This window comes from Tachysurus fulvidraco, chromosome 5, assembly GCF_022655615.1.
Source record: "Tachysurus fulvidraco isolate hzauxx_2018 chromosome 5, HZAU_PFXX_2.0, whole genome shotgun sequence".
NCBI lineage: Eukaryota > Metazoa > Chordata > Actinopteri > Siluriformes > Bagridae > Tachysurus > Tachysurus fulvidraco.
In genome coordinates, this window is record NC_062522.1 from 13,202,890 (window position 1) to 13,228,667 (window position 25,778).

At 39.1% G+C, this 25,778-nt stretch overlaps 1 long non-coding RNA gene across 1 annotated transcript in view; it reads left to right on the plus strand.

Annotated features, from left to right (window-relative positions):
- The window catches only part of LOC113643238, a 74,039-nt gene extending 48,857 nt beyond the window's left edge, over positions 1–25,182 (plus strand). Inside the window, exon 3 of the long non-coding RNA XR_003440738.2 lies at positions 22,893–25,182. This is a non-coding gene — a long non-coding RNA (uncharacterized LOC113643238). The remainder of the gene's footprint in view (positions 1–22,892) is intronic.
- Positions 25,183–25,778: the final 596 nt, after the last annotated feature.

Here is a 25,778-nt window from a genome sequence, read left to right on the forward strand (position 1 = left end):
CTTTATTATCCTAACTAATAAAAATATATAAAAATAGTAATCTTGCTTGATCCCTCCGGTTTGGTTGCCTACTGATTGTACTGCAAATAGACAATGAAGCCGAATTTTACTTGCACTTCAGTATCAGAAAAGTCTTTCACATGCACCAGGTTCTTCTCACTGTCAAAGGAAAACGGAGAATGATAGAGAGCTATGGAAAGGGGAAAAAACAGGAGACGGCCACCCCACTCCTCCTTCCTCATTGTAACAGGTCGTAACCCTATTTTCGCATCAAAAACCCCTCACACTCATTCCAATTGAGTTGTTGTTGTTGCAGAGGGCTGCCGTCACTATTGCCTTTCAGCAGGTTATCAGAGAGTGAAGGAGAAATTGCCTGGGCTCTGCCACGGCCCTGATTGCGCTATCAGCGCCATCCGGGAGGCCTGCCATAAAGGCAGCAGGCACCAGGGAGCGTGAGGTGGCATCTGGTGCTGCCCTCCTGATAAATCAGAGCCCGGCCGTGGCACACTGGCACAGTTCAGGGCCGAGGCTCCTGGCACGCAAAGCCGAGCTCCAAAACACGTGGCGCGACCCACCCGACCTCCCTGTCCCCTCCTCTTCTGCTCTTGTCAACATCTTTTTTTGTTTAATTCTCATTTCCCTCTCTGTTTCTCTCTCTATTTCCTTCTCTCCTGCCATTACTCGTTCTCCAGCTCCCTGGCAGGCCATGCTGTTGTTTACACAACCTTGCCAAATTATTCCACCTCCCCGAATTTCAGTTTGCATATTTTTCAAAACTTAATTTATTAAATTAAGCGACCAGTCTGGTGCATGAATATGTGCTTTGGCAGTATTGTGGAGCATTCTTTCATGGTTTTATCATAACGTTTGGCTATTTTGTTAGACTGTCTAATAGTGAACACTTACAAAATATGTTTTAAACCATGCTGCATTTGTGATATTTTATAAAGGAGAAACCTTACATTTTGGCAAACCATGATAATTATTTTGTCAGTGTATATTTAAACAAGTCCTATATTTTTCCCCTTTTTGCTAAAACCCTTATGGTCAGTGCTCTGTTGGCTAAACAGGTGTGAAAATGTAATTTGGGTTGATGAAGTATTTATTTGCATTTGGTGTGTTTATTGTACCCTTAATAAATATTTCATTATGAGCATATATTATAATTAAATATAACTTTAAATCTCAGACATTTAACCGGACAGTGAAGAAAATTATGCCACCATTAAAAATAAGCCATAAATTGAAGAACACTTGGCTGCGAATTGGATGGCCAAGTTTAATAGTGCCAGTAAAACGCTGATTTGTAGACCTCTCAAGCACAGGCTTGATAAAACTGGAACAGAATCAACTTTCTATGCTGAGCGACAAACCTTTTGGCTTTCATCCTGCCCAGCCTCCTCTCCTCCCTTCATCTCACACATGCCCACTTTTACATACACATCTGTATGTAGGTTTGATTAATTCTGCATTTAATTTAAATGACCAGATTGCACCATCCTTAAAAGCTCGGTTTATTTATTTTAGCTTAAGTTAGAGCATACCGGTACACTTTGATGCAGACATGACGTTACCATATTACATTCACTTATACACAGCTGTCGAGCCCTGTGTCTGTAAAGTTTGTTCTTGCGGCTAGATTACAGAAGTTAGTCGGTGTGTCAATAGCTTTTTGTCTGTCAGGAGGTTCATTACACTACCTGAAAACTGATACATAGAAGTGTATTGATTAATTAATAATTAATTCATTTGCTTTATCTAATTTGTCATACCACACTGAGGGCATTAAATAGGATCTGGTTAGGCTTCTCTCAAGACCTGATCAATGAGCTTTACCACAAACAAACCTGTACACATACTCAGGCTCTCAGTGTTTGCTCTGTCCTCTGTTTCCAGGTGCTATATATTTTTAGAATAATCCCAGAAATGAACAGGTCAAAAGTTGTGTATTTTATTTTATAAACTACTTTTTATTTACAATTAAAGGAATGATTCAGTGAACAATCTAATGTACACAAGACGCCGGCATGTCTGTCTTAGATTTTAAATTTTGTGCTGATGAGACGAAACTTTAATTTTCTTTCGTGAACAAATGTACCTCATGACTTCATAACTTCAAGCATGATATATATATATAGCAATGACATTATAGTTTAAGTTTTTATATTCTATCCTTGCTGTTTTGTGAAACCTGATCAAAAATAACAATGCTGTTTAAAGCAAGTATATGAAGACTGTGTATTAATTGATGATCACTCTGATGATTGTTAAGGTGTTCATACAAAACAGAGGAGCACAGGCATCAGTGCAAAAAGCCAGTTTGACTACTGATCTTTCTCATTCTGATGCAAATCCAGGAAAAAACTAAATTCTTTTTAGTTGTAACTTAATGCCCGTTTTTTTTCCACTTTGGATGTTTTTTGATGTTTTATCTAACAATTTCATCATGTGATTTATTAATTAATTTTCTCTGAAATTTGATGGAAAACGCATTACAACTTTAGCCAATTTATAATTTAAAACAAACAAAATATTATGTTTTCTAAAGTTGTTTGAACAAATCAGAGGACGGTAATGTAAAAGCATGAAGTCTTCCCTGTGGTTCGTGTGTAATGATGGTCTACCAATAATAAAGGAGTTCATTGCCATGAGGCTTTCACTGAAAATAAATGAAGGATTGCTTGTGGTTGATTCCTCTTCAATGTAGTGCAGTTTTTGTTTTGACTGACTGGCAAAATGTACCAAAAAAATAAACCTGTCAAAAATAAACTGAATACATACAGAGATTGTATGTGAATACTTTTTTCTGTAAATGTCTGATGTAATTCAGTACCATTAGCTAAACACACACGTACATACACGTGCGTCGGAAAAATCTACATATCCGTGTTTTAAATCAAGAGACATGTTTTGTAACGGTTTAGGACTAATGACATGAAGCCATGGATTTCCTAGATGCTCTTTTTAAAAGCGATAATCTAAGTGTGTGATAATCATAGTTGACAGCTGCTAACTGAAATGACATGCTGGGTTATGTTTGTCTCAGTTATCTCTTTAAAGGCCTAGGCTATAATTCTTATACTGCTACATGACACACACACACACACACACACACACACACACACACGTTTTCATCATATTCTTACAGCACTGTCTGTGAGAATGTGCTATGTTTGAGCAGCTTAACTCACTTTGCTGCATAAAACCTGGGTTAAAAAAAAAAGAATGAACTGAAAGCATAATTGTAAATAAATAATCTATTAGGTTCCTTTATTCTATATTTAATGTCTCTAATATCCTTCAAGCACTAGGTGATCTACAGATGCATAGGGGTGACCTCAGCTTGGAACATTATTCACATAGTCCACATTATTCACAATGCCAAGTGCTTAATTACTTTTTCAGGAAACCTGTAATTGACCAAAGCAGCAGTCGATCAGCTGTATCGATTCTGATATGAAATGCAAGTGCAAAGGGCACTAGAGATGTCAGTTGCTGCTAAAGATCTCCTCCCAGTCATGAATTTAACAGAAAATAAATGCGTTAGCATGAACCTATTTCTAATATGCATCAATTTTACATAAATTGTTTTGGTGATTGATTCCATTTAGATACAATTTGCAGGATGCTTCTTGTACATTTTTAGCTTCTTTTGTATGCAGCACATGTTTAGATCTATATATATATTATACAGTTCGAAGCACGGCTGTTTTTGATGTCCATTAAGGTAACACATTTAGTAGACACTCAGGCACTTTTGACCGTTTTCTACTATTATGTTTAAAATTTACAAACGGGACAGAGCTCTTTAAAGGTGCCTAAGCTGTAAGTTATATCTCTGCAATACATAACCTGTTTGCTGCAAATAATGCAGCAACAAGTTTTAACCCAGAAACCCCTCCATCCTAAACCACATTAGAAATGTGTCACTGACCATGACCCTTTTATAGCCAGAAAGCTCAAGGGCCACTGGGAGAGACGCATGCAGGACGTGTGTGTATGCGCGCGTGTGTGTGTGTGTGTGTGTGCGCACACGCTCTGTTGTCTGAGTGGTGATGCAGGGGGCCGCAGATGCCGTCTGTCCCCCTGAGACTCGTTTGAGGTTAATGATCTGAGCAGCGGAGCAGGAATAAATAAATCACTTCTAGTGAGCAACGGGTATAAATCTTCACTCCTGCACCCATTTGTGGCACCACCAGTTGCTAATGATTGCATTTTTCTCTTTTCTCCTGTCTTTTTGTGTGTGAATAGGAATCTGTATGTGAGGGGGGTGAGCACAGATGAGTTCCCATTCTCTCTCTGTCTCTCCCTCCCTCTCTTCTTCTCTCCCCATTTCTCCTATCCTCACAGTCTGTGTTGTGTTTTGTCAAGGAACATTAGTGTTGTATAATGAGTGTGTGTGTGAATGTGTGTCTGAATGTGTGTGTGTGTGTGTGTGTGTGTGTGTGTGAGGGAGAGAGAGAGGGAGAGAGAGAGAGAGAGAGAGGGTAAGGTGGGGGTGTGTAGAAGCGTATTGTAAGTGACAGCAGTGTCTTGTTTGGCTTAGGTTGATGGCAGCAGCCCTTCACCAACAGTTAAACGTGAAAGGGATTTAAAGGACAGAGTGCACGTTGACGGCTCTCTGTCCGTGGCAGCACATCAAAATGTGTTTCCACTGCTTCGGCTCTGAAATTTATAATATATATTTATAAATACACACTATACACTCACTGGCCACTTTAATAGTAACACCTGTCACACTGCTCATTTATGAAATTTTCCAATCAGGCAGTCATGTGGTGCAGTAGCACAATGCATACAATCTTGTTGATACAGATCATGAGCAGAACGGTTGAGAATGGGAATGGGGCGAAATATGATCATGGCATGGTTTTGGTACCGCTCAATTTCTTTTGAGTATTTCTTTACTACTTTTCTCATGGGTTTCACTAGAGTTCACTCAGACCAGGACCCTGGTGAACACTGCTGGCTAAATTATCATATATCATATATTGTATTTTTTTAAAAATAGATATTGATGCACAGTTACTTCATATTTGATAAAGGTTATAACACCCTCATTTGTCACCGATTACAAATGCTTTCTGTTAACCAGCTAGCATTCTTTCTATTTTTGCTTAATGAATTTTCACCCACTCTTTTTTTTTTTTTTTTTTAATAGAACACTCCTTAGCCTAACTCCTTAGATTTCAAAAGCCACAGCCTGCATTTCTCGAAGTCGTTCATTGATTTTTCATTATCTTTAAAAAAAACCCAACTTCCTACTAAGTTGCTCCTGTTATATATACATCATAGATTGAATTAAGAGAACTTTTTAAGAGTTCTTAATCAAATTAAGAGAGGAAATGTATTAATAAAACATAATGAATCAGCAAACAAATCATACGATCCAATACAGGTCTCTTGTGAAACAGCGAATACTGCAGAATGGCCAGTGATTAGCAGGCAATTATAATACACTGTTGCCTTAATTGTAATTACTGCGTCCAATTGATTAGTATCAGTAATCAATAAGCTCACTCATGAGCAATTAGTGGCGAGTCTGAAGGAGGAAAAAAGGCATTAAGAAGGCAGAACACAGCCACATAAAGAGAGAGGACCCCCCCTCCACACACAGAGACACACACACACACACACACACACACACACACACACACACACACACAGAATATGAAAGGGAGCTCGTACAGTTGCATCATTCATGTGTAATCAGGTGGAACAGACAGAAACACAAACACTTCAGTTTTCTTTGTTTTACACAGAGATCTACTGGCAAAACATTTCAATGCCTGTTCATCTGTCACTTTGTGGATTATGTAAAGAACAACCTTGTTTGTGATTTGTTAGTTCTTTTACTGTGCTGCAGACCTTGACAGAATTATTACATAATATGATATTTGACTTAAAGTGATATTGCAAGTTTAATATAAATTAATAAGACCCATATACCTTTCTGTAACCAAATAAAAAGCCCAGGACTAAAAGGAATTCTACACCACCTTATAGAATCTAAAACCTTAATTATTATAAATTCCTGTTGAAATAATTAAGGCAGAAAGATTCACTTCAAAGCCATAAACTTTAACACAAACACATAATTTTTGCTACTACAGAATCTTTTCCATTTTTGAAGACAAATTCTGGTAACTGATGTTGGTGTTGGTTTGAATTTTCTTTCCAGATGCACTCTGTTCTTAATCCTCATAATCTCAGATGCCACATAAACACCCATCAATTAATACAAGTGTTAATTATCTGATGACATTGCCTGCATTGTATCATGCTGATCTTTTTGTGAGTTCATAGATTTAGACTTTGAGCACTTGAATCCAGACAATCCAGACCTGTTTCGTGCTTCACATTTCTGCCATTTCAGCTGTGTGATAGTAGGTCTGTGTGTATGTGTGTGTGATTGTGTGTGAAATGATTCACTGCACCTGAGCACTCCTCACAAATCCAACACACACAACAAAGAAAAGATGGATTGAGGGGGAGCAAAAAAGGAGGACAAAGTCTCAGCATGTCTCACATTTCAAGGTGAGAGAGAAGTCGGAACACAATGAGTCTGCGATCCAATCAGAACTATATTAAGCTCACAAGGTGAGCAAAACAATGTGAATAAATAAAGCAATTACCAAGGCTTTAGAAAAGAGGTGCCTTTTTTCCCCTCTGTTATCCTGCACTGAGGGGAAAAAAAGAAAGAATTGTGAAGGGAGAGAAGGAAGGAATAACAAAAAGAGAGAAAGAAATGCACAGAGGCTTTTCTTCTCTTTAAAATGCTGCATTAGGTCTTTTCCGCCAGTCAGTTTTGATAGTTCAAAGCTGGCAGTTCAATAAATAGCTGGAACCGGCACATCTCTGTTCTTGCAAAAAGAAATCAATGTTAATCCTATTACCAGCAGTTATCACCTAGCCCAGAAACGGTGGCGAGTAAAGGGGAAAAAAACTGAGATGTCAAAGCGGAAAGGAGAGAGAGAGAGAGAGAGAGAGAGAGAGAGAGAGAGTCACCCTTCATTCACTTTCAAACACAGTTTTGATAATTTCCTTCTGTAGAGGAAAGAGGGAGACAGGCGCACACTGGAGGAGAGGTAGGGTGGTAGTGGGGGAAGTAGACACAAGTACTGAGGTGTGTGTGTTTGAATAAAGGAGTTCAGGCTGACCGTTGTACTCGCACATAAAGCCAGGATCAGACCTTGCTGCTGTAAGCAAGATGTTTAAGGTCCAAAAACAGCACTTTTCTTCCCAGCATTCACTGTGGCTGGCAGCAATGTACCTTACTCAACCGTGAGGCATGACCTTTGACCTCAGTGCAGTCTGGAATCAAACCTGTTCCTTTTTTTATACAGCACAGCATTTATAATTCCTTTTTTTTTGTTTGTTTGTTTTTTTTTAAATTTACAGTGTCATTTATTGATCAAATAATACATTGTGCTTTTTGCCAGCCGTGTAATAAAAGATCAGCTCTGTATTGATTTGTAATTGTTTGGCTGATACACAGACATCTGCCTAGCATGCGCTTCTAACTTAGGGAAAAAAGTCAGTACAGCTCTAGAAATAAATTGGAAGGGTTTTTTTTTCCAGTTAATCAAATCTTATGGCAAAGAAGTCTCTTTTAATCATTTCCTTTTGCTCTCCCTAATTGTGATATCATGCAGTCTGCTTTCACATGTGATGAATAGCAAACAGATCAGTGCATATTGATGCCATTTATTTAATACAATACATTTCAAAATTTGCTGACCAGTCACAACAGAGCACACTTGCACATTTAACGCCATCGATTTGCTGGAAATGTGTACACGTAAAGACGTTCAAAGAGTTAGACAGAAAGAGTGCAGAAGGAGGAGAGAAGAAAAAACATAAAGCATTTGCAGTGGTGTTCAGAAGTGCATTTCTCCTGTGAACAGTGCTAGTAGTGTAGATTAGAGCTAATCATCGTCAGCCGGAAGCAGAAGTGGGCCTTCTCACTGACGGATTAGCCCTGCTGCTGTTGTTGCTCCTATTGTTCCTGTCGGGAAAATGTAATTACTGCTGAATCTCATCAAAGTCTGCTCAGCCTTCTCAAAGTTTCAAGAGAAAAAAAAGGTGAGTCAAACGAACAATATAACCTGAATGTGACTTTATACATAAGAAATGCTTGGAATAAAAGGGTATAAAGCAAACAGTGCCATGTTTCCCCATGAAATCTTTTTTGTACCATTGTTTCCTTGCCTTTTGGGTTTTCAACACCCCCCTTCCCTAAAGAAAAAGACGTCTTGCTGACACAAGTTTTCACCTTGACTTGACTGACTGTATATATATTTATTTCCTGCACACCACCGAACGCAGGTGACCCCATTCCATTTTGGCCCATTTGATATTCCTGCAATAAATTAGATGGCAGTGGAGGTGCTTTAACATGTAAAATAGCGGTGACATGCTAAATAATGAGCTGTGTTGGAATTACGGAGTGCTGGCCACCAGACTCTGGGGTATTCCCGGGCCTGGAAGCGGCCCATGTGGCTCCAGAGCGGACTGGGGGGGTTGGGGTATGAGGGGGTAGGGTGCTGAATATGGAAATGGCATTAATATACCCACGCCCAAAGCTAGATTACAGTGTGACAAGCCTGATGGCCCAGGCGCACTGTGTTTGCCTCTACCAACAAAGTAAAGGGGGGAATTATTTATTGCCGAAATTGCTCTCCTTTTTATTGCTCCCCGGTGGATGTCCAGGCCCATTTTGTTAGTATTATTCTCCCGCTTTGGTTCCATTTATTCGCTTCTAGATAAAGTGCCCATCAAGATGAGAGGGAGGGGGAAATAGCTTATACGTTATACTAAAGGACAGCAGTGTTGATGGTGGCGTTTGGATCCATCATCGATCAGCAGATGTGCTGTGTTTTTTTTTTCTTTTTCTTTTTTAATCACCATTGTTGATGTGTTTACGGTCTCTGGGTTTAGACGGTCACAAACACATGGGTTTTACGATCCCACAGCTCTTTGACCCTCGTGATCAGACGGGTGATTATGAGCAGCAGTTGTCCTTCAGGTGACACACTGCTGTTCTGATTTAATCAGCGCCACTCTGAACAGCATTAAATGACAATCTGCTTTGGAAAGTTGCCCCAGTTGAGGTGTTTTTATGAGGTCTAATGACCAAAAGTGTGAATAATCACTGCAAAAATACCTCTTTGGGAACAGTAATAGTTCAGTGGTTAAAGTTCTGTGTTGGTGATTAGAGGGCTGTGAGTTCAAAAGCCACTGCTGGTGGATTCAAATAAAATTTCACATCAAGCTGTGACATTCTAATTGTGCTTTCATTCTGACACACTCTAGGGTGGTAATTATAACGTTTTAGGGCATGTAGCATGTTGCTGAAACTCTATTACTGGGGTAAGCATCATAGTCATAGTAGGAGTGACAGATGAGAATAGATTTGTTTTCCTAAAAAAAAACAACAACTTTCTTCTACCTTTCCCCTCCCTCACCTTTCTTCCCCTGACTTCCACATCAGCCATGGACAGCTGTAGTATAATGGTTGACATGTTTTATAAGCGTGAGGCTGGATTAAATTTTTAACGGCTCCATTGGTGGTTGTGTGGAGTCATAAAAACAGTGCAGCAATAACACAAAAAAAAGTTATTGCACATGCATTCTGTTTTCTCACACTAGCTGAAAATCTTCGAACATTTAAGAAAACCATAGCATCTTTATGTTGGCCATGCTATTCTTTTTTCTCAATTTTCCAGAGTAGAATGAAAGAATGAGTGAACGACTGTGCGAAAGAATGAGCGAATGCATGAATAGTGCATTCAATAAATGTGATTATAGGTTTGGGTCAAAGCTCAGAAAAGGCTGATGGGTAATAAAAAGACGGGAGCAATCAGTAAGACCTGGTTAAAATGCAGGATCTCTGACTTGTGAGTTATAGCCACTGATTGTTAGGTAACATTATGCACACTGTTGGAGTCTAAATAACCCCGTGAGTGCATCATAAACCGTCCCTATGGCGCTTCGGCAGCCCTACAGGGAGGCCCCCCCTCAATAAACAACTCTGTCATTCGAAAGTAAGAGTGGGCCTGCTTAGCCGGCACCTTTTGCTCAGCAAGCCGCACCTAATTTAGCAGCTTTTAAATCTTTCGCCGCCGTCGTCGTGAGAAACGCCTGGTTGCAAATGTCTTTTATTGAATGCTGACTCTGTAGTATTACAGGCCTGCAGATATGCCTGGTGTAATATGTCCCTGGCTTTATCTTGTAATGGTGAAAGTGTATTAATTTTAGAGGACTTGCAGAAAGTGTGTGTTGGATTGACACTGTTTGGGATTGGAGGTGCTTTCCACAGTGCTCAAACACATTTTTCACGCAAGGACTCAGAGACTTGTGGGACAGCTAAACGGTGACTATTGCATTTCTTTAAAACTTTAAATACCGATTTATCAAAATCTGTGAGAAAACGTGTATTGGTGTAATAACTACTTTCCTGAAAAGTGCGGCAAAAATAAAGCTTTAAAAAAACCCTCTATAGCAGTCATTTTTCCTGTACAGAATTGGATTGGGTGTCAAGCGTACTTTTTAATTAGGAGGAACCTGAATTTATTATATTTTTTTCCTCAACACTTCTTGCACAATACTTGAGCAAAACGTCTTCGAAGTAGGGTTAAAATGCTCCCCTTAATATGATTTATTCACTGTAAGACCAGTAAAAGTGCATGACAGTCTCTCTTTACACTCCCCTCTCTTGTTAGTCTCAACACAAGTGGCCCAGTCCTGTTACTCTACTTAAGTGTGTTTAATAAGGGTGTATGTGTATGTGTGTCAGAGAGAGAGAGAGAGAGAGAGAGAGAGAGAGAGAGAGAGAGAATGGACATGCTGAGATAAATGTGGAGAAGTCCTGGAGCAGGCAGCTTTCCCCAGGCGCCAGCTGGAGTAGCACTATATGTGTGTTTTTGTTGTGTGTGTGTGTGTGTGTGTGTGTGTGTGTGTGCACGCACGTGTCTTGAGAGTTCAGACCACCGCAGGCTCGTCTGATGGAGGAAAATCAGTGGGCACAATGCCTTGCCTCTCTCATCCCTCTTTTCCTCTGTCACTCCCTCTCTCTTCCTCTCTCTCCCTCGCTCTGACTTCCACTTTCCTGTCCCTCATGTTTATCAGGTTTTTGGGGGGCACTGTATTTTGATGTCAATAAGCAATTTTTCTTGCCTGCTCCCCCGGCCTGACCCCTTTAATCCATCAATATATTATTAGAGATAAAGTTTTGTGGACGCCTGCTGCAGTCACAAGATAAATGACATCTCTGAAGTCACGCATTAAAGACTAGATTAAGGCCCTGTGACTGTGTCTTCAGTACTCATTGGCTCGCCTCTGTCCAACCTATCACACTAAGTGACAAGAAAGAAAAATAATGAACTGAGGCAGAAAAAGCAGAGATATTCCTTACACACAAATACGCATACACGCACACACGCAGCGCATGTCTGTCTTCAGCCAGGATTAGGCTGTGTTAGGGGAGAACTGAAGAAGAGAGGAGAGATGGAGAGAGACAGAGAAAGAGAAGGAGAGGGGGACTGCCTCTGTTTGGGCATTGGTTTATGTCATAGCCAAAAAAGACTATTATGAGGAAGAGTTTAATTCAGCCTTCACTCAAGCATTGATTTGAATGAATCAGAGATTTCAAAAAAGAAAAGAACAGATCAAACAGGATGCTTTATGACTCATAGATGTATCTTCATTTTACATCAGATGGAATTTATTTATGGATGAGACATGGGTGATAAATTGGGGATATTTAGGCAGGAATCAAAGCTTTCGGTTTTATAACGTAGAGGCTTATTGCTAAATAATCTCCATAGATAATGACTAGAACTGTAAGAAATGGACTGTTTTGTAGTGCTAATGTGCAATTTATTCACCACTGTCCTGCTCTGTATAGCTTTTGATTCAGTAATACCATAGATATCATGCATAATCCACTAACAATGTCAACATTTTATGGGCCTTTGATGAAAAAAATGGGTGAAAAATGTATGAACTGTTTTTTTTGTGTGTGTGTTTTATTTATTTTTTCCTACTGTTCTTTATTTCCCTGAATTGCTATACCGCTATACTTAACATTTCACACATATCTTTAATACATACACTACATGTAAGGCTACAGATCCGTGATGGCCTTTGCACAGGTAACCTCGCGTTAAACCTTATATTAATAGCAGGGATTACTAAAATGAAACGGCAGCATTACGTGCCGGACTCCTGACGAGCAAGGATATTAGGAGACCTATCTAGTCACACTTGGTGTTAAGTGGGCCTGAGCGCTCATTAAGTTCGCTGGGGCCATAAGTCCATGTCTGCTTGGCCTCTGACTGATATGCACTGCTCTTCAGGCCACAACGAATCCATAGAAGTAGGATCATTTTTTTTGCCTTTGCCCTCATCCACGTCTAAAACCCCGGCGTTATCTGGTTCTGTTTGTAATGCCGGTGCTGAGGTGACACTGTGTTACAGCAGCGTACGCAAAAGATGGCCGCTGTTTGAAATTCCCATTAAGTTCAAGCTCACCTCATGTGTTCCCATGTGGAACGGAAGGAGCGGAGCCGCCACTCAGACACTGGAGGAGGATGTCTAGGGCGTCAGCGCTGGTATCATGGTGTCTTTGTACTCATGTCACTTGTATATCACTTGCTGTTATGCAGGCCGACTTCACAAGAAGCACACTTGAACCCAGGGTTGACTGAACCCATTTGTACATAGCTGTCATTCACTATTATAAAAAAAACAAATTTAAAAAAAAAAAACTTTCTTTGAATGGTCACAAATAACATAGTGCTGTGTTAATTGTGCTATTGAGTGAGGGATTTATTTAGATATTTTACACAATAATGCCGTGTCTTATTCGTCATGTAGTGTACAGAAACGTTTTTGTGCTGTTAAAGTTAAAAATGTTAAAATTATATCCCTGAGATATTAGAAATGTACACCATATTATATTTACGTTAATCTCACAGTGCACTGTAACTCCATGAACAAATCAGTGAACACACTTTAGCATGACAACGTCAGCACGACCGTGTGACCACATGACCATGTGACAAAAACATACAGGTTCATAGATAAAACAACCTGCAAAAAAATATCACCAATGTCCCCATGAGAAACTAAGCCAAATGTGTAAGTCTTAAATCTTGAAGGTTTATTAATTTCAGTTTTGATTGAGATTTCTCTTTAGTCACTTCCAAGCTGATTATTTTCTTCTAATTATAGGCCTACAATTGAATTTCTTAATTCATTGTAGTGTTCACATGGTTGTGTAGTTTCATATTAAAGCTTAGATATTTCCATATTATTACAGAGGGCATACACCAATCAGCCATAACATTAAAACCACTGACAGGTGAAGTGAATAACACTGATTATCTCATTACAGTGGCACCTGTTAGGAGTGGGATAATATGCACCAAGTGAACAGTCACTTCTTAGGTTGATGGGTTGGAAGCCAGAAAAAAGTGTGAGAATCTGAAGCTTGGCGTTGATAAGGGCCAAATAATGGTGGTAGATGAGGGTTAGAGCATCTCCAGAACGACAGAAGGACAGGTGAAGTGTTTCCTGTATTGTTGGGTAGTTTTCTTTGTACTTGTTTCTAATTCATTCAGTACCAAACTTTGCATGATTCTTCTCATTAGCAGCTTGTGGGTTGAACTTTATATTGAAGTAAAAAGGATGCAGTTCTAATACTATGTAGTAATATGATCTTTATGTCCTTAATGTATGTTTTCTTTTTTACATTTTTGTAAATACGTTTCACAATTTGTAAGATCAATATCCTAATAAATGATCATTTTTTTTGTGCTTTCCTTATGGTAGCTATATGTCTAGTCCAGTGCATAACGGCATGATAATTTTTGTGAATGTACAGGTAGGTGATTTTTCAACCTTGTCATGGTTTATGATTTGATTTCAAATGATTCCCTTTAAAATTAACCTGGGCTTGAATCTCTGCTGAGAATCTTTTATTAAATGAGTATCCCCATCGCTATTAAGACATATGAATCCTCCTCAGATCTGCAGAGTCAGGGAGAATAAGCAGACACATGAAAAGCTCTTCTATACACTGCTAAACGTGATTAGACGCAGCAGACCTCTGTAACAGCATACGCAAAAAAAAGGTCAGTTGAAAGGCAGGAAATTGAGAACTTGAGGTTATTATGGACATCTACATTAATATATTGTCCTTCATTCATGTCTATGTTGCTGAGGCCTTCGACAGAATTACATCTCAGCTCCCTGTGCACATTTTTAAACATGCAATCTGTTTGTACTGACTAATCAAACTAAACTTTCACATGGCTCTCACTGAGCATTTGGATACTGAATTATCCATTTACTCTGTGTCGCCTTGTTAGTGTACACAGAGATCCTGCATAGCTGACTGTTCTTAATCAAGCAGAGTGTTTTGTGCATTTTCAGCTCTTTTGCTTTTTACAAATGAAAGTGATGACATTTTAATAGGTGGGTGTACACAGACGAGAGTAGACAATCACGTCTCATTGAGCTCGGAGGGGCGGACTTGAAGAAACACTGAGTTATTAGGAACTCTACAGACCCCCCCTCCCCCCGTCCTTATCCTTTTAGCTGCTGTAGGTAGGCCTGTGTTTCCTCGCTTCCTCTCCCCACACGTGCCTTCTGCTGCCACATGATGGATATGCAGTGGTCCCTTAAAACCACAGTGATGATAAACTAATGAATCAAGATCAGCATTAATCAAAAAGAGAAAGATGAATTGAGATGCAAAAAGTTCTCGCGCTAATGATGAAGTGCTAACAATCTGGCGGCAGACAAGGCAAGTGAGGGGAAATTACACACCAGGGTTTCATGCATCATCTGCAAAGACATTAATATTTCACCCCCTCTGTCTCTCTGCTCTGACCCGACCCCTCCCACCTTGCACATTGACTCCATTTAGAGTCGTAATCAAAATTCATTACCAGCCTAGCCATCCTGATTAAACATAACACACTCGCGGTTCATGAGCACAAGCACCACGGGACATGTCAGCTGTCACTCACCAAGCTCTTTGCCCCACCCACTCCTAATGCCTTAGCATTCAGGGTTTGCTTTCAGTAGTAGTGACCTTCATTTTATATAATATATTAGATAATGATTTGCACAAGTGAGCTGGTATGTAAAGTTACAAACGCATCAGTTCAGAGCAATAGGAAGGGAACATTTCCAATCGTATCTTTTATTACAGTGTTATTAATTAAAAAAAATGTATTGTTTATTACAGTCTACATTGTGAGCTGCCATTTTGTTTTATGTGTGAGATATTCAAGTGCTTCTTTATATATAAATATATAATGGCAATAACCTTCCTTGCTTTTTTTTGAAAAGGGAGGTAAGACTGGAAATTTTAATTAGCGAGACAGTAATTAGTTCAACTTTCCCTTTGTTTTGTGGTTAACTCGTGCTATTATATGATTGTTGCTTGTGTAATCGTAATTAAGTCCAGATCTGTGAACTTTCTCACCAATTATGCTGCAATCCTTCAGTTACAGTAGGTGAATTGAGTAACTTAAAATTTAAGATGATAATTTACTATTTATTATCTGTTTATTGTTCATGTACTGTATTGCCCATTTTAATCAAACATTGAAACATGTGAAAATATGCTTTACCTAACCATTTATCTATAAATCTTCAGAATTCTCAGTCAGTAGTGATGGCACCACTGTTGAACCGTTTAAAATATACACAAATATTAACACCGTTTATTTTGAATCTCATATTTGGTTGCTCACAAAAATTGCTTATTAACTCAACAACAATGCCTGACTTTTGTCCCTTCTTAGTTTAAACAATGTCAAAGCTCTGGTTCATAAAGAATTCTCCATTTTCATTCCCCATTCTTTGGCATCTAAAGTTCGTTTGGCTAAAACAGACTCCAACAGGTTCCAAACACAGATACTCAAGTTTTACTCATATAAAATGTTCACCACACATTACACATATAGACCATCAGCTGCACTGACTTCCTGGTTCCCAAAGTGAGCTGAAAGCAAAGTCATAGTTCTCACGTACAGAGCAAACTACATAGCTTTTACCCACCTCAACATCTGAGCCGCTACAGCACTACACCCCTGTTCAGATTCTCAGCTCCACCAGTTCTGGTTTGCTTATGGAGTCCAGGACCAAACTGACTTATACAAAAGTGCCGGTTCCCATAAGAAGCATGGCTTCACTTCCGTTTCTCATTTGAAACGTCAACTACCTTTTAACCCAACAGACATTTTTTTTTAAATATATGTACACATGTCCATATATAGTACAGGGAAACAAATATAACTATGCTTCTCTAGCATCTCTGTTGTTTTCTGCTTTGAGATTTAGTTGAGGTTGTGTGAGGTAGAAGGGAGAAGCTCTGAATCATGAACACGTAATTACATACCTGAGCAATAAGCCTGATCATTAGGAGAGGTGACAGAACAGGAAAAACTACAAAAGATGACAAATGGGGTGACTTGAGAATATAAGTGACCCAAATTTCCAGGGTTTAAGGTCAGAAGCCTCTGTCCTTTTCTCTGGACCTTATTAGAGGTGACCCACAAACCTTTTTGAAAAAATGTGTAGTCATATTTTGTCATGCCATGTGGTCAGTAAACACTCTGTCATCCTTGTGCTACGATGAGAAACCGGAAATCCACGCCTACCAGAGATAAAGTGGGTGGAGCATTTAAGCATCTGTCCCTCCCAGCACATTTCTCTCATCAGATAAGTGCCACCTCCTCTATTTCTCTTCTTCCCCTATCGCTCTCTTTATCTGTTTTTTTTTTTATTCTTTCACTCATACTGCATCTCTATGCATCACACACTTTGGCCTTTCTCTCTTTCAGCTATTTTCTGTTCTTATTTTTCCTCCTGCGTGCACATAACGTGTAGCTTCCTGTGAGAGCATGTGAGAAGGAATGAAACGATATTATAGGTTTTTTGTATCTGTCATTTTCCTTCTATCTCCCACATGGCTTCTTAATCCATCTGAATGCATAGAAGATAATGTTTTGGGCGAAATAACATAAGAGGAAAGATAGACTCCCAAGGACCAATATCTTTATTGCTTGGAGGATAAACGGATTATGTCAGCCGTTTTCTGCTGCTGACAGCTTTTCTTATTAACCGATTTTATTTTTAATCTGCTGAGGAAGAAATGCGGTTTTATGTCACAATAAAACGCTGGTCACATCTAATGCTGCCCTCAAACAAACAGATTCCTCAAAGCCTTGCTGAGAAATTTAAAATAACTTTAAAGAGGTTTTTGGGGGTGAGAAGAAGGGGGAGAAAACCTTTATTCACAAGCTTGTTCAACTGAGGAGTTAAAGATTCTTAAAGTGCCTCACAGTTGTATGGGTTTATTTTTTTGCTTATACAGTAGATCTATTTATTCATATAGATGATTGGTGTGTGTGAAGGGGGAAGCCTCCATCATGGCAAAAGCCTTTGTGTTGTTCAGCCCTCTGTTTGTGCATACTATATGCGTGTATATTTATTCATTTGGATATGCAACTGAGAGGCTTAATCCTTATTACCCAACCAGAACACAAAGGCGAATAATAGCTAATAGCCAAAATATCAACTACATTTTCTTCTCCAACTGAAAGTGTCAACTAAATACATACAGTATTTAATCAGTTCTCCCTTCTTCTCTTCTTCCTATTAGATTGATCATGTTTTAGTTATAGCAATATTTATTATTATTATTATTATTATTATTATCATTCATTCATTCATTCATTTTCTACCGCTTATCTGAAATAAATCGGGTCACGGGGAGCCTGTGCCTTTCTCAGGCGTCATCGGGCATCAAGGCAGTATACACCCTGGACGGAGTGCCAACCCATATTATTATTATTATTATTATTATTATTATTATTATTATTATTATTATTATTATTATTACAACTCTAACTTTGTGGCATGTGTGTGAGCATTAGAGAGAGTGAGAGAGAGAGAGAGAGATATCTTGGACATGTCCAGGTGGGAGTGTGTGTATTTGTGTGTGAGAATGAAAGAGATCTTGGTGCATGTGATATTGGTCATGTCGTGTGTGTGTGAGAGAGAGAGAGAGAGATCTCGGACTTGTCCTGGTTCATGTGTGTGTGTTTAACGTGTGTGAGAGGAAAAGGAAGAGAGACAGATCTTGGACATGTCCTGTTGTATGTGTATGTGATATTGGTTGTCTGTGTGTGTGTGTGTGTGTGTGTGTGTGTGTGTGTGTGTGTGTGTGTGTGTGTGTGGGGCCACACTCAAATGCCAAGGATCATCTCAAATGAAAGCATTTGGGCAGATTTATGGGAAATGGTGTTGGGTATATGCGCTATCATTAACCTGAGGGCTTTCCCCCGTCTGCACCACGCTCTCATTTCATGCTCCTGATCTGAGGGTGTGAATTAGCCGTCGCCCATGGCAAAGCCGACTCAGTTACCGGCCGGACAACATGAAAGAAATACACAGAGCTGTATAAAGAATCCTCTCGAAGCCTCCCTGCTCCCTCCAGCTCTCTCCATTTCCACCTCTTTACTGCACAAGTTTGAGAGATCCGTGTCAGGTGTGTAAATGTGAGCCGGGCGTGCTCACCTCGACATCTGTAAAGGAGAAGTGGATGAAGATTGAGTGATTTATACGACCCTGTTCTCTCTCAGGCAGGCTGAAATGCTCAGGAGTCACACGGTATGAGTGGAGCTATTGTCCTCTGCTACCTAACAGATGGGTAAAGCTTCAGGAAGTGTATGACTCCACTTCAGTGCTAACATTATTTAAGCTGACACACAAACTCAGCCTTTATAGCTAACAGCTAATTCTACTAATGAGCTGATCAGATCTCTGGGCCAACAAGTTCGCTCTGAAACTTTTAGGCTTCATTCATTCATTTTCTATCACTTATCCGAACTACCTCGGGTCACGGGGAGCCTGTGCCTATCTCAGGCGTCATCGGGCATCAAGGCAGGATACACCCTGGATGGAGTGCCAATCCATCGCAGGGCACACACACTCTCATTCACTCACGCACACATACACACTACAGATGAGGAAACCGGAGTACCTGGAGGAAACGGGGAGAACATGCAAACTCCACACACACAAGGCGGAGGCGGGACTAGAACCCCCAACCCTGGAGGTGTGAGGCGAACGTGCTAACCACTAAGCCACTGTGCCCCCCACTTTTAGGCTTCAATTATTTATATTATTTAAATATATTTCCTTATATTTTTACTTGATTCTGACCTTTTGTTTTTCAGGTTGATTTAAAGCTTATGTATAGATAAAGCATTACAAAGTATTTTTTTTATTATTTATTAAGTCAACTAAATCGGCACATAGACCTTCCCCAATGATAAATGATGAAATAGGAAGTAACTGCCTTTCCTCTTGGTTTTGCCATGATTGAATGCGACCCCTGTGCTGGCTGAGTAATCAGGCCACTGGTGCAGTGATGGAAACACTCTCTTATGGTGTGCTATCACGGCTGCTCGATTTCACACTATCACCAGTCCTGCACCGGCCAATAATCATAACATGCCATATTACCCACGGCTCAACCCTACCACCTGCTCCTGATCATGCTGGGAAACATACAAATGGATTCGGTTACATGTTATCGTTTTCTGTCAGGTACGAGCACTTAACACGGCATCACTGATCATTTTCTAGGCTTTAATAGATCCTAACTTATTTATTTTGTGCTAAGAATATTCCTGAAACATACTGTCATATAGACAAGCTTTCCAGTAGAATGAAAGATTTCTTATTGTCACAGATGCTACAGTAGATTTTGAAAAAATGACCTAAAACCAAATCAAATGTCAGTAATAGCGTATCATCAGAAAATGTAGGCAACAGTAGAATTAAGGATGGCATAAAAGTAGCATAGCTGTAATAATGGCCAAGGGTTTTTTTTGAAGATTTTATTTTTAACATTTTTTTTGTATGTATGTATGTGTGTGTGTGTGTGTGTGTGTGTGTGTGTGTGTGTGTGTGTGTGTGTGTTTATATTTGTTTAGAACAAAGTATAGTAGAAGGCCTGTCCCTGGATTAGTGAGACGTATTCATCTCTCTCTCTGTCAGAATCAGCCATCCTTCTCTGTTGCGTTCCCCTGACTTTCAGATGTTCGCATCTAATTTGTGTTTTTAATTGCGGAAGTTTGATTAAACCCAGCCCCAAGTGTTAAATGGCATTAGGCACTGCCATATGTTTGGTGGCACTATGCAGATATCCATTTCCATAATCATTTTTTTTGCCAGTTTGAGGCGTTCCTCTCTCCCTTTCTCCTCTGATGCTGTCATGATTACATATGCCCTTACTTACCCGTCGCCTCGTGAGTTTTTACCAGCGCTCGCTTTCTGTGACCTTTAATCTGAGACTTACAGAATGCTCCCGACTATCATGGTTGTCAGTTCGGAAATTGTAATCTCCTCTGAAAAGTCTTTGCAAGTGGAGCTGGATTACTCTGAGATAATTAATCATATTCAGTCGCATGAAAACAAATTTTGTTTACATGTTAGGGATTACTCGCAATCAGGGAAAGCGAGTGGAATTCTGCACGGAGCTCTGTAAGCAAGGTGAGGAGCCTAGTGATTGGAGCAACAAGAAGTGTTGGAGTAAAAAAAGAAAGTTTGCAATGCTTGATGTCACTTCAGGGGTTCGCAGCAGACCTTTTACAGAAAACAATAGAAGCGGGCAGGTGAGCTTTATTTCCCTGAATTAAAAATCAAAGAGAATCTTTTTAGTCTTTTTTTTTTTTGCATTCACCAACACTGCACTCCTTTTACTTTGGAAAAAAAACCTGAGATCTAGTTATGTTTTGTCCTTCCCTGATAAGAATACATTCTTCTGAAAGAGAAGATGGTAAAAAAAAAGAAAACATTTCCCTTTTCAATTACCCCCAGCTCCTTCACCTTCTCCATCCTACCCACACAAGAGAAGAGAAGAGGTGGAGGGGGACGGATGCTTTTCTCCGGCATGGTGCCCCCTCCCTGTCTAATTCTCTCTCTAATGTCCTGGCTGCCACTTTTATGCATGAAACACAGAAGTGGATTGAAAGCATTCGGTGGGCATTCAGGCGCTGAAGAAAAGAGATCCTCAGAGCTTTATTAGATATGAAGATCTACAATAAAAATCAATTTCTGGACTCTTTATGCAGTTTAAATGACAAAGCTTTGGCCCATTCAGGCAGCATTGTGTGGCAGAAAGTAATTTTGCAGTAGTGGGCGAGACAAGGGCCCGGTATACTTTGTGACCTATGATTTCAGATTCTAATATGATACAGACCTACTGAGATAATGGCAGGCACTTAATATCATCTGTGAAAAGGAGGGGAAAAAGTTATCTTATATCTTTTGGGGGTTAAACACTTCTGGGTTAGAATACTAAACAGGCAGTTTTTCTCTGTGCGTCGCCTTCCTCTAGGCAACAAAACAGTCAAAAATGAGACACTGCCACAAAGTCAGGTGTCATAGAGTCATGGGGTCAGTGGGGTGTCAGTTACTCGGTCATTGAGTGATGCTGCTACAGAATGTGCCAATAGTCTGCAAGGAAATATACTGACTGGCAGCTTGATGGTAGCTTTATTCAATTATTTATATACAGTACTGTACTGTGGTTAATAACATCTGATAGCAAAAATAGAACACAATCACAACTCAAGTTCTAGATCTGTAGATATTAAAGCAGCAATGACATTTATATAAATATTCATTATATGTTATCCATCTATGACATGTCTGTAGTTTTCACTAGAGCTACACTGGTAATGTAATGAATGAGAAACGGAAAGATAATAGCTTCTAGGTTATCATCAAGCATTGAGCATCACTGCATGGCTTCAGTCAGATTTACACTGTGCCGTTTCACTGATTTAACACTAATTGTTACTTGTCACACTAATGAATTAAAGCTGAAAATCAATCTGTCTTTAATCAGTTGTTGACCTCGCATGTAAACATAGTAGTGTATATATAAACATAATGTGCGGAGTTGTTAAATGCTGAGATCGACTATCTTTCGTCAAGATTTTGGACTCAGCTGTATTGATGCGTTACTCAAATCCACAGTTGTTCCAAATTAGTTGATATTTTTCAGATTTTTTTATAAACATATGCTTAATAAACATAGAGAAATTGTTTGTAGAGAAAGCATCTGATACACTTACGGATGCAGTGACTGTATGACTTTAGGTTTTAAATGTAAAATATACCGTATATATTTAAAAGTAATACCGTGTCAGACAACGTTCCTGTATTTGAACGATTCCATCTGTTGTATTTCAGGATTTTTTCTTATATTTAATGACAAACGTACGCTTGTTTTTAAGTATATACAGTAGTTTGTGTCTGGGCCTCTGAATCTTCCTCAGCTTTTGACAGTGTGGGCAGTAAAAGTAAAACACAAATGCTGTTGAGGAAGTCTTGCTCCAGAAAGAGCCTGCAGCGCTTATCAGGTGTAAGAGGCGGCTCTGTTAATAGCATAATTCGATAGGGGGAGAGCAGCCTGCTCCTTCGTGCCACAGATGTAATCTGAACAATTTTAGCACAAAATTAAAGGCATCTCTGAGCTCGTGTTAGTTTTAGGCACATGGAGAATAGGGTTTCAGCCGTCTGCCATGATAAGCACTTAAGAAATGCTGTAGAAGTATATACAGCCTTTTCTCTCCTCGCTAGTGCCAGATATCCTGCTACAATAAAAATCACATTATCAGCCGTTAGTATGAGAACTGGCTCAGCGAATACTAAACATTTTTCTCCATTCTCTCGTTTTTATCACTTTTCAGACACTAGTAGGCTGTGAATGCCAAGCCTGTTGCCATTATTTCATGTTACAGTGATGTGATTCTCTTTCTGAGAAGTCCTTTATGTTGTTTTATATTCCACAGGAAGCCATAAATTGATTGTTGGGACTGATGGACATCCAGGAAGCATTTTGAGTTCGGAAATGAACTTTTGAAGGTGCACTAATGAAATAAGACTTTGCCTGCGTTGGTGTCCCTCTCTGAAGGAGACGTGGTGATGAATCGCTGAGGTGAAGTCCGTGCTCAAGGGCAGGGGAATAAATATCAAGCTTTGACTTCTGGCCTCCATGTCAGCACACGTTGGATTTGCTACTGAAAAAGCGATTGTTTTATTTTAAAGTCCTGCCTCCAAGACAAGCTCTTATTTCAAATTAAACTTTCAAGGTCTCTGAGTCATTTATTCGTGTCGAAAGGGAGGCAGAATGAAATTCCAGGTAACTGTTATAAATCCACAGCAGACATAAAAGATGACAACGACATTTTCACGGCTCCCCTCCATGACGACTTTCATCGTTTGTTCATGAGAAACATCCGAGACTGCTTGACTCTATTCACTGACTTAAGAGATGGAACAAATGCACCTTGAAAGGCGAATGTTTTGCCGCCTTTGTCTTGGTGCCTGTTTTTTTCAGGTACACGTTACACTGCATTAAAGGCCCTGAGGAAAACGTGGTGCACTAAGTACTAAATGCAAAGCCGATCGCCAAACAGATGGCCTTGATGCACTGATAAGCAGTTTGTGGTGTTTTGATGTCTTCAGCCGAGTTATCAGCCTTAGCTTGACTTTGTCAAAAAAAAAAAAAAATCTTCCATTTCCCCAGAGTTTCCAACCAGCACTAACTGGAAACAAAGATGCTATTAGTGAGCTTAGTCACTATCTTCATTCTGCACTACACCTCCCATGGCACCCCACTCTCCATACAAGGCAGCTTATTTATAACATTATTTATATATTTATTTATTATTGCATTCCTTTTCTCTTCTTTTTCCAAGAAAAATATAACACCTCCTAAAAGGATTACGTTGTTCAGGAGAAGTCAAATAATTATCACTGCTTCTGCTGCTTTAATTTGCCGTGAATTCTCTTTTTCTCCAGTGCAAACCTTATTAAGCAGCATGTTTGAAGGGAACACTGGATTTTATTCAGCTGATAATGTTTGTCTAACAGGCTAATGGCTCACAAGAAAAGGAAAAAGGTTCTTTTCAGGGTTCGCTTTCCACAGAGAATTAGCTACATGCAAAGGAGGAGAGTATAGTATGTCGTTTTTAGACAAATACAGCATGATGAAACCTTAGGATGAAAAGGTAGAGAATGGTCTAACACTTGTTCTACAAAGACACTATTAACATGACCAATTAAGTACGGAAATAGCTATATTTGGAAGCAGTGGTTAACCCAAAAAATAACCCAAACGGCACTTTGATGGCTCAGACAGAATTGCACTGGTCCAATGAAATGGTTAGCACTTGTATTGTAGATTGTAGACGACATAATGGAAATCACAAAACTCAACATTGTGTCCTATTTAAAGCATGTGTTTATGTGAGATTATGTCAGTGTGCTAGTTACAGGAGGTTATTGTCCGATAATGGATATTAATAGCTTTTGCTTCATGACGATTTGACGTAGTTACCATTGCACAGTTATATAACATCGACAGTTTCTAAAACAGGCACCAAAAGAAATAGCATTTCCATATCCCATCACCGGTCAGTAAATAAACATAGCCTACAATTCTATTCTGATTGTGTGTGCTGGTATTGAACGATTATGCATGATAGGGTGATGTGATGTTTTCTGAAGTTGATTATTTTCTAGTAGCACTATGGTTAAACTTTTTAAAATAATACACATACTGTTTTTATTTGTTTAGAAATGCATTGATAAGCTGTTAAAAATAGTTCCTGTTATCACATATTTGTAGTCATTTCCTCTGTTTATTCCTGAAATGAATTAGAGAAATGATAGGAGTTTTGACTCCTTCCATTTGTGTTAGTTGAAAATATCCTTTCAGAAAGCTTCACTATATCAACACTGTGTTTGTTCAAAATCAACAGGTTTTTATATGTTAACTATTAGTAATAGATTATGTGGCACATATTCCATGTGATGTAGAAACATAACATATCAGAGCGAGTGTATTAATATAAACTGCCGATCTGCTTAGAGGCCAAAAGTCATATCACTGCAATACATGCTATATATCAATGTATTTTGATCAATGTCAAAATGTCAATGATCAATTATCAATGTATGAACTGTGCAAAATGATCAGCTGTAAGTTAAAGTTAAATGTGTGAGACTGATTGAAATAAAATGCAAAGAAAGGATTTCATTTCCTGTTTTAAAATATACAGCAATATCAACATGTGAAGGAAAATTAGATAAAATAAAAAGCCTACAATAAATATCAGTAGGCCTATTTTTGCTTGCTTGGTTATTTCTGTAAAAGAATGATTGGAATAGAGTACAAACACAGGTTTTTCTTCTTATAATAAGAAAAGCACTGCAAAGAACAGTAAAAATGTAAACAGAAACAAAAATAACAACAGGTGGGTGCTATATCTTCCTTCATGTTGTAAGAATGAAGCTGCATTATAGAGAAATACAGGCTTATTTAGAGAAACATACCTGTAGGCTTATAGGTTTAGCCCTAAATAAGCATTATTAGTGATCCTGCAAAAAACTTGGAACTGGACAGAAAGTAACAAACGACTGAGTTAAATACTGTTACACTCAACCGCTATTCTAGTGTGTTGATTAGCTTGTATCATGTATAATATTCTTCCATATGTAATAATATTACTAACATACCAACGTTAGAAAAATACTTTTAGCATTTAGTATTAATCTAATGTACTCAGTCACCATGCAAGGGAAGTGATAGCTCAAGGTTTAAGGTGTTGGACTACTGAGTGGAAGGTCTTGAGTTTGAATCCCTGAGCAAGGCCCTGAACCCTCAATTGCTC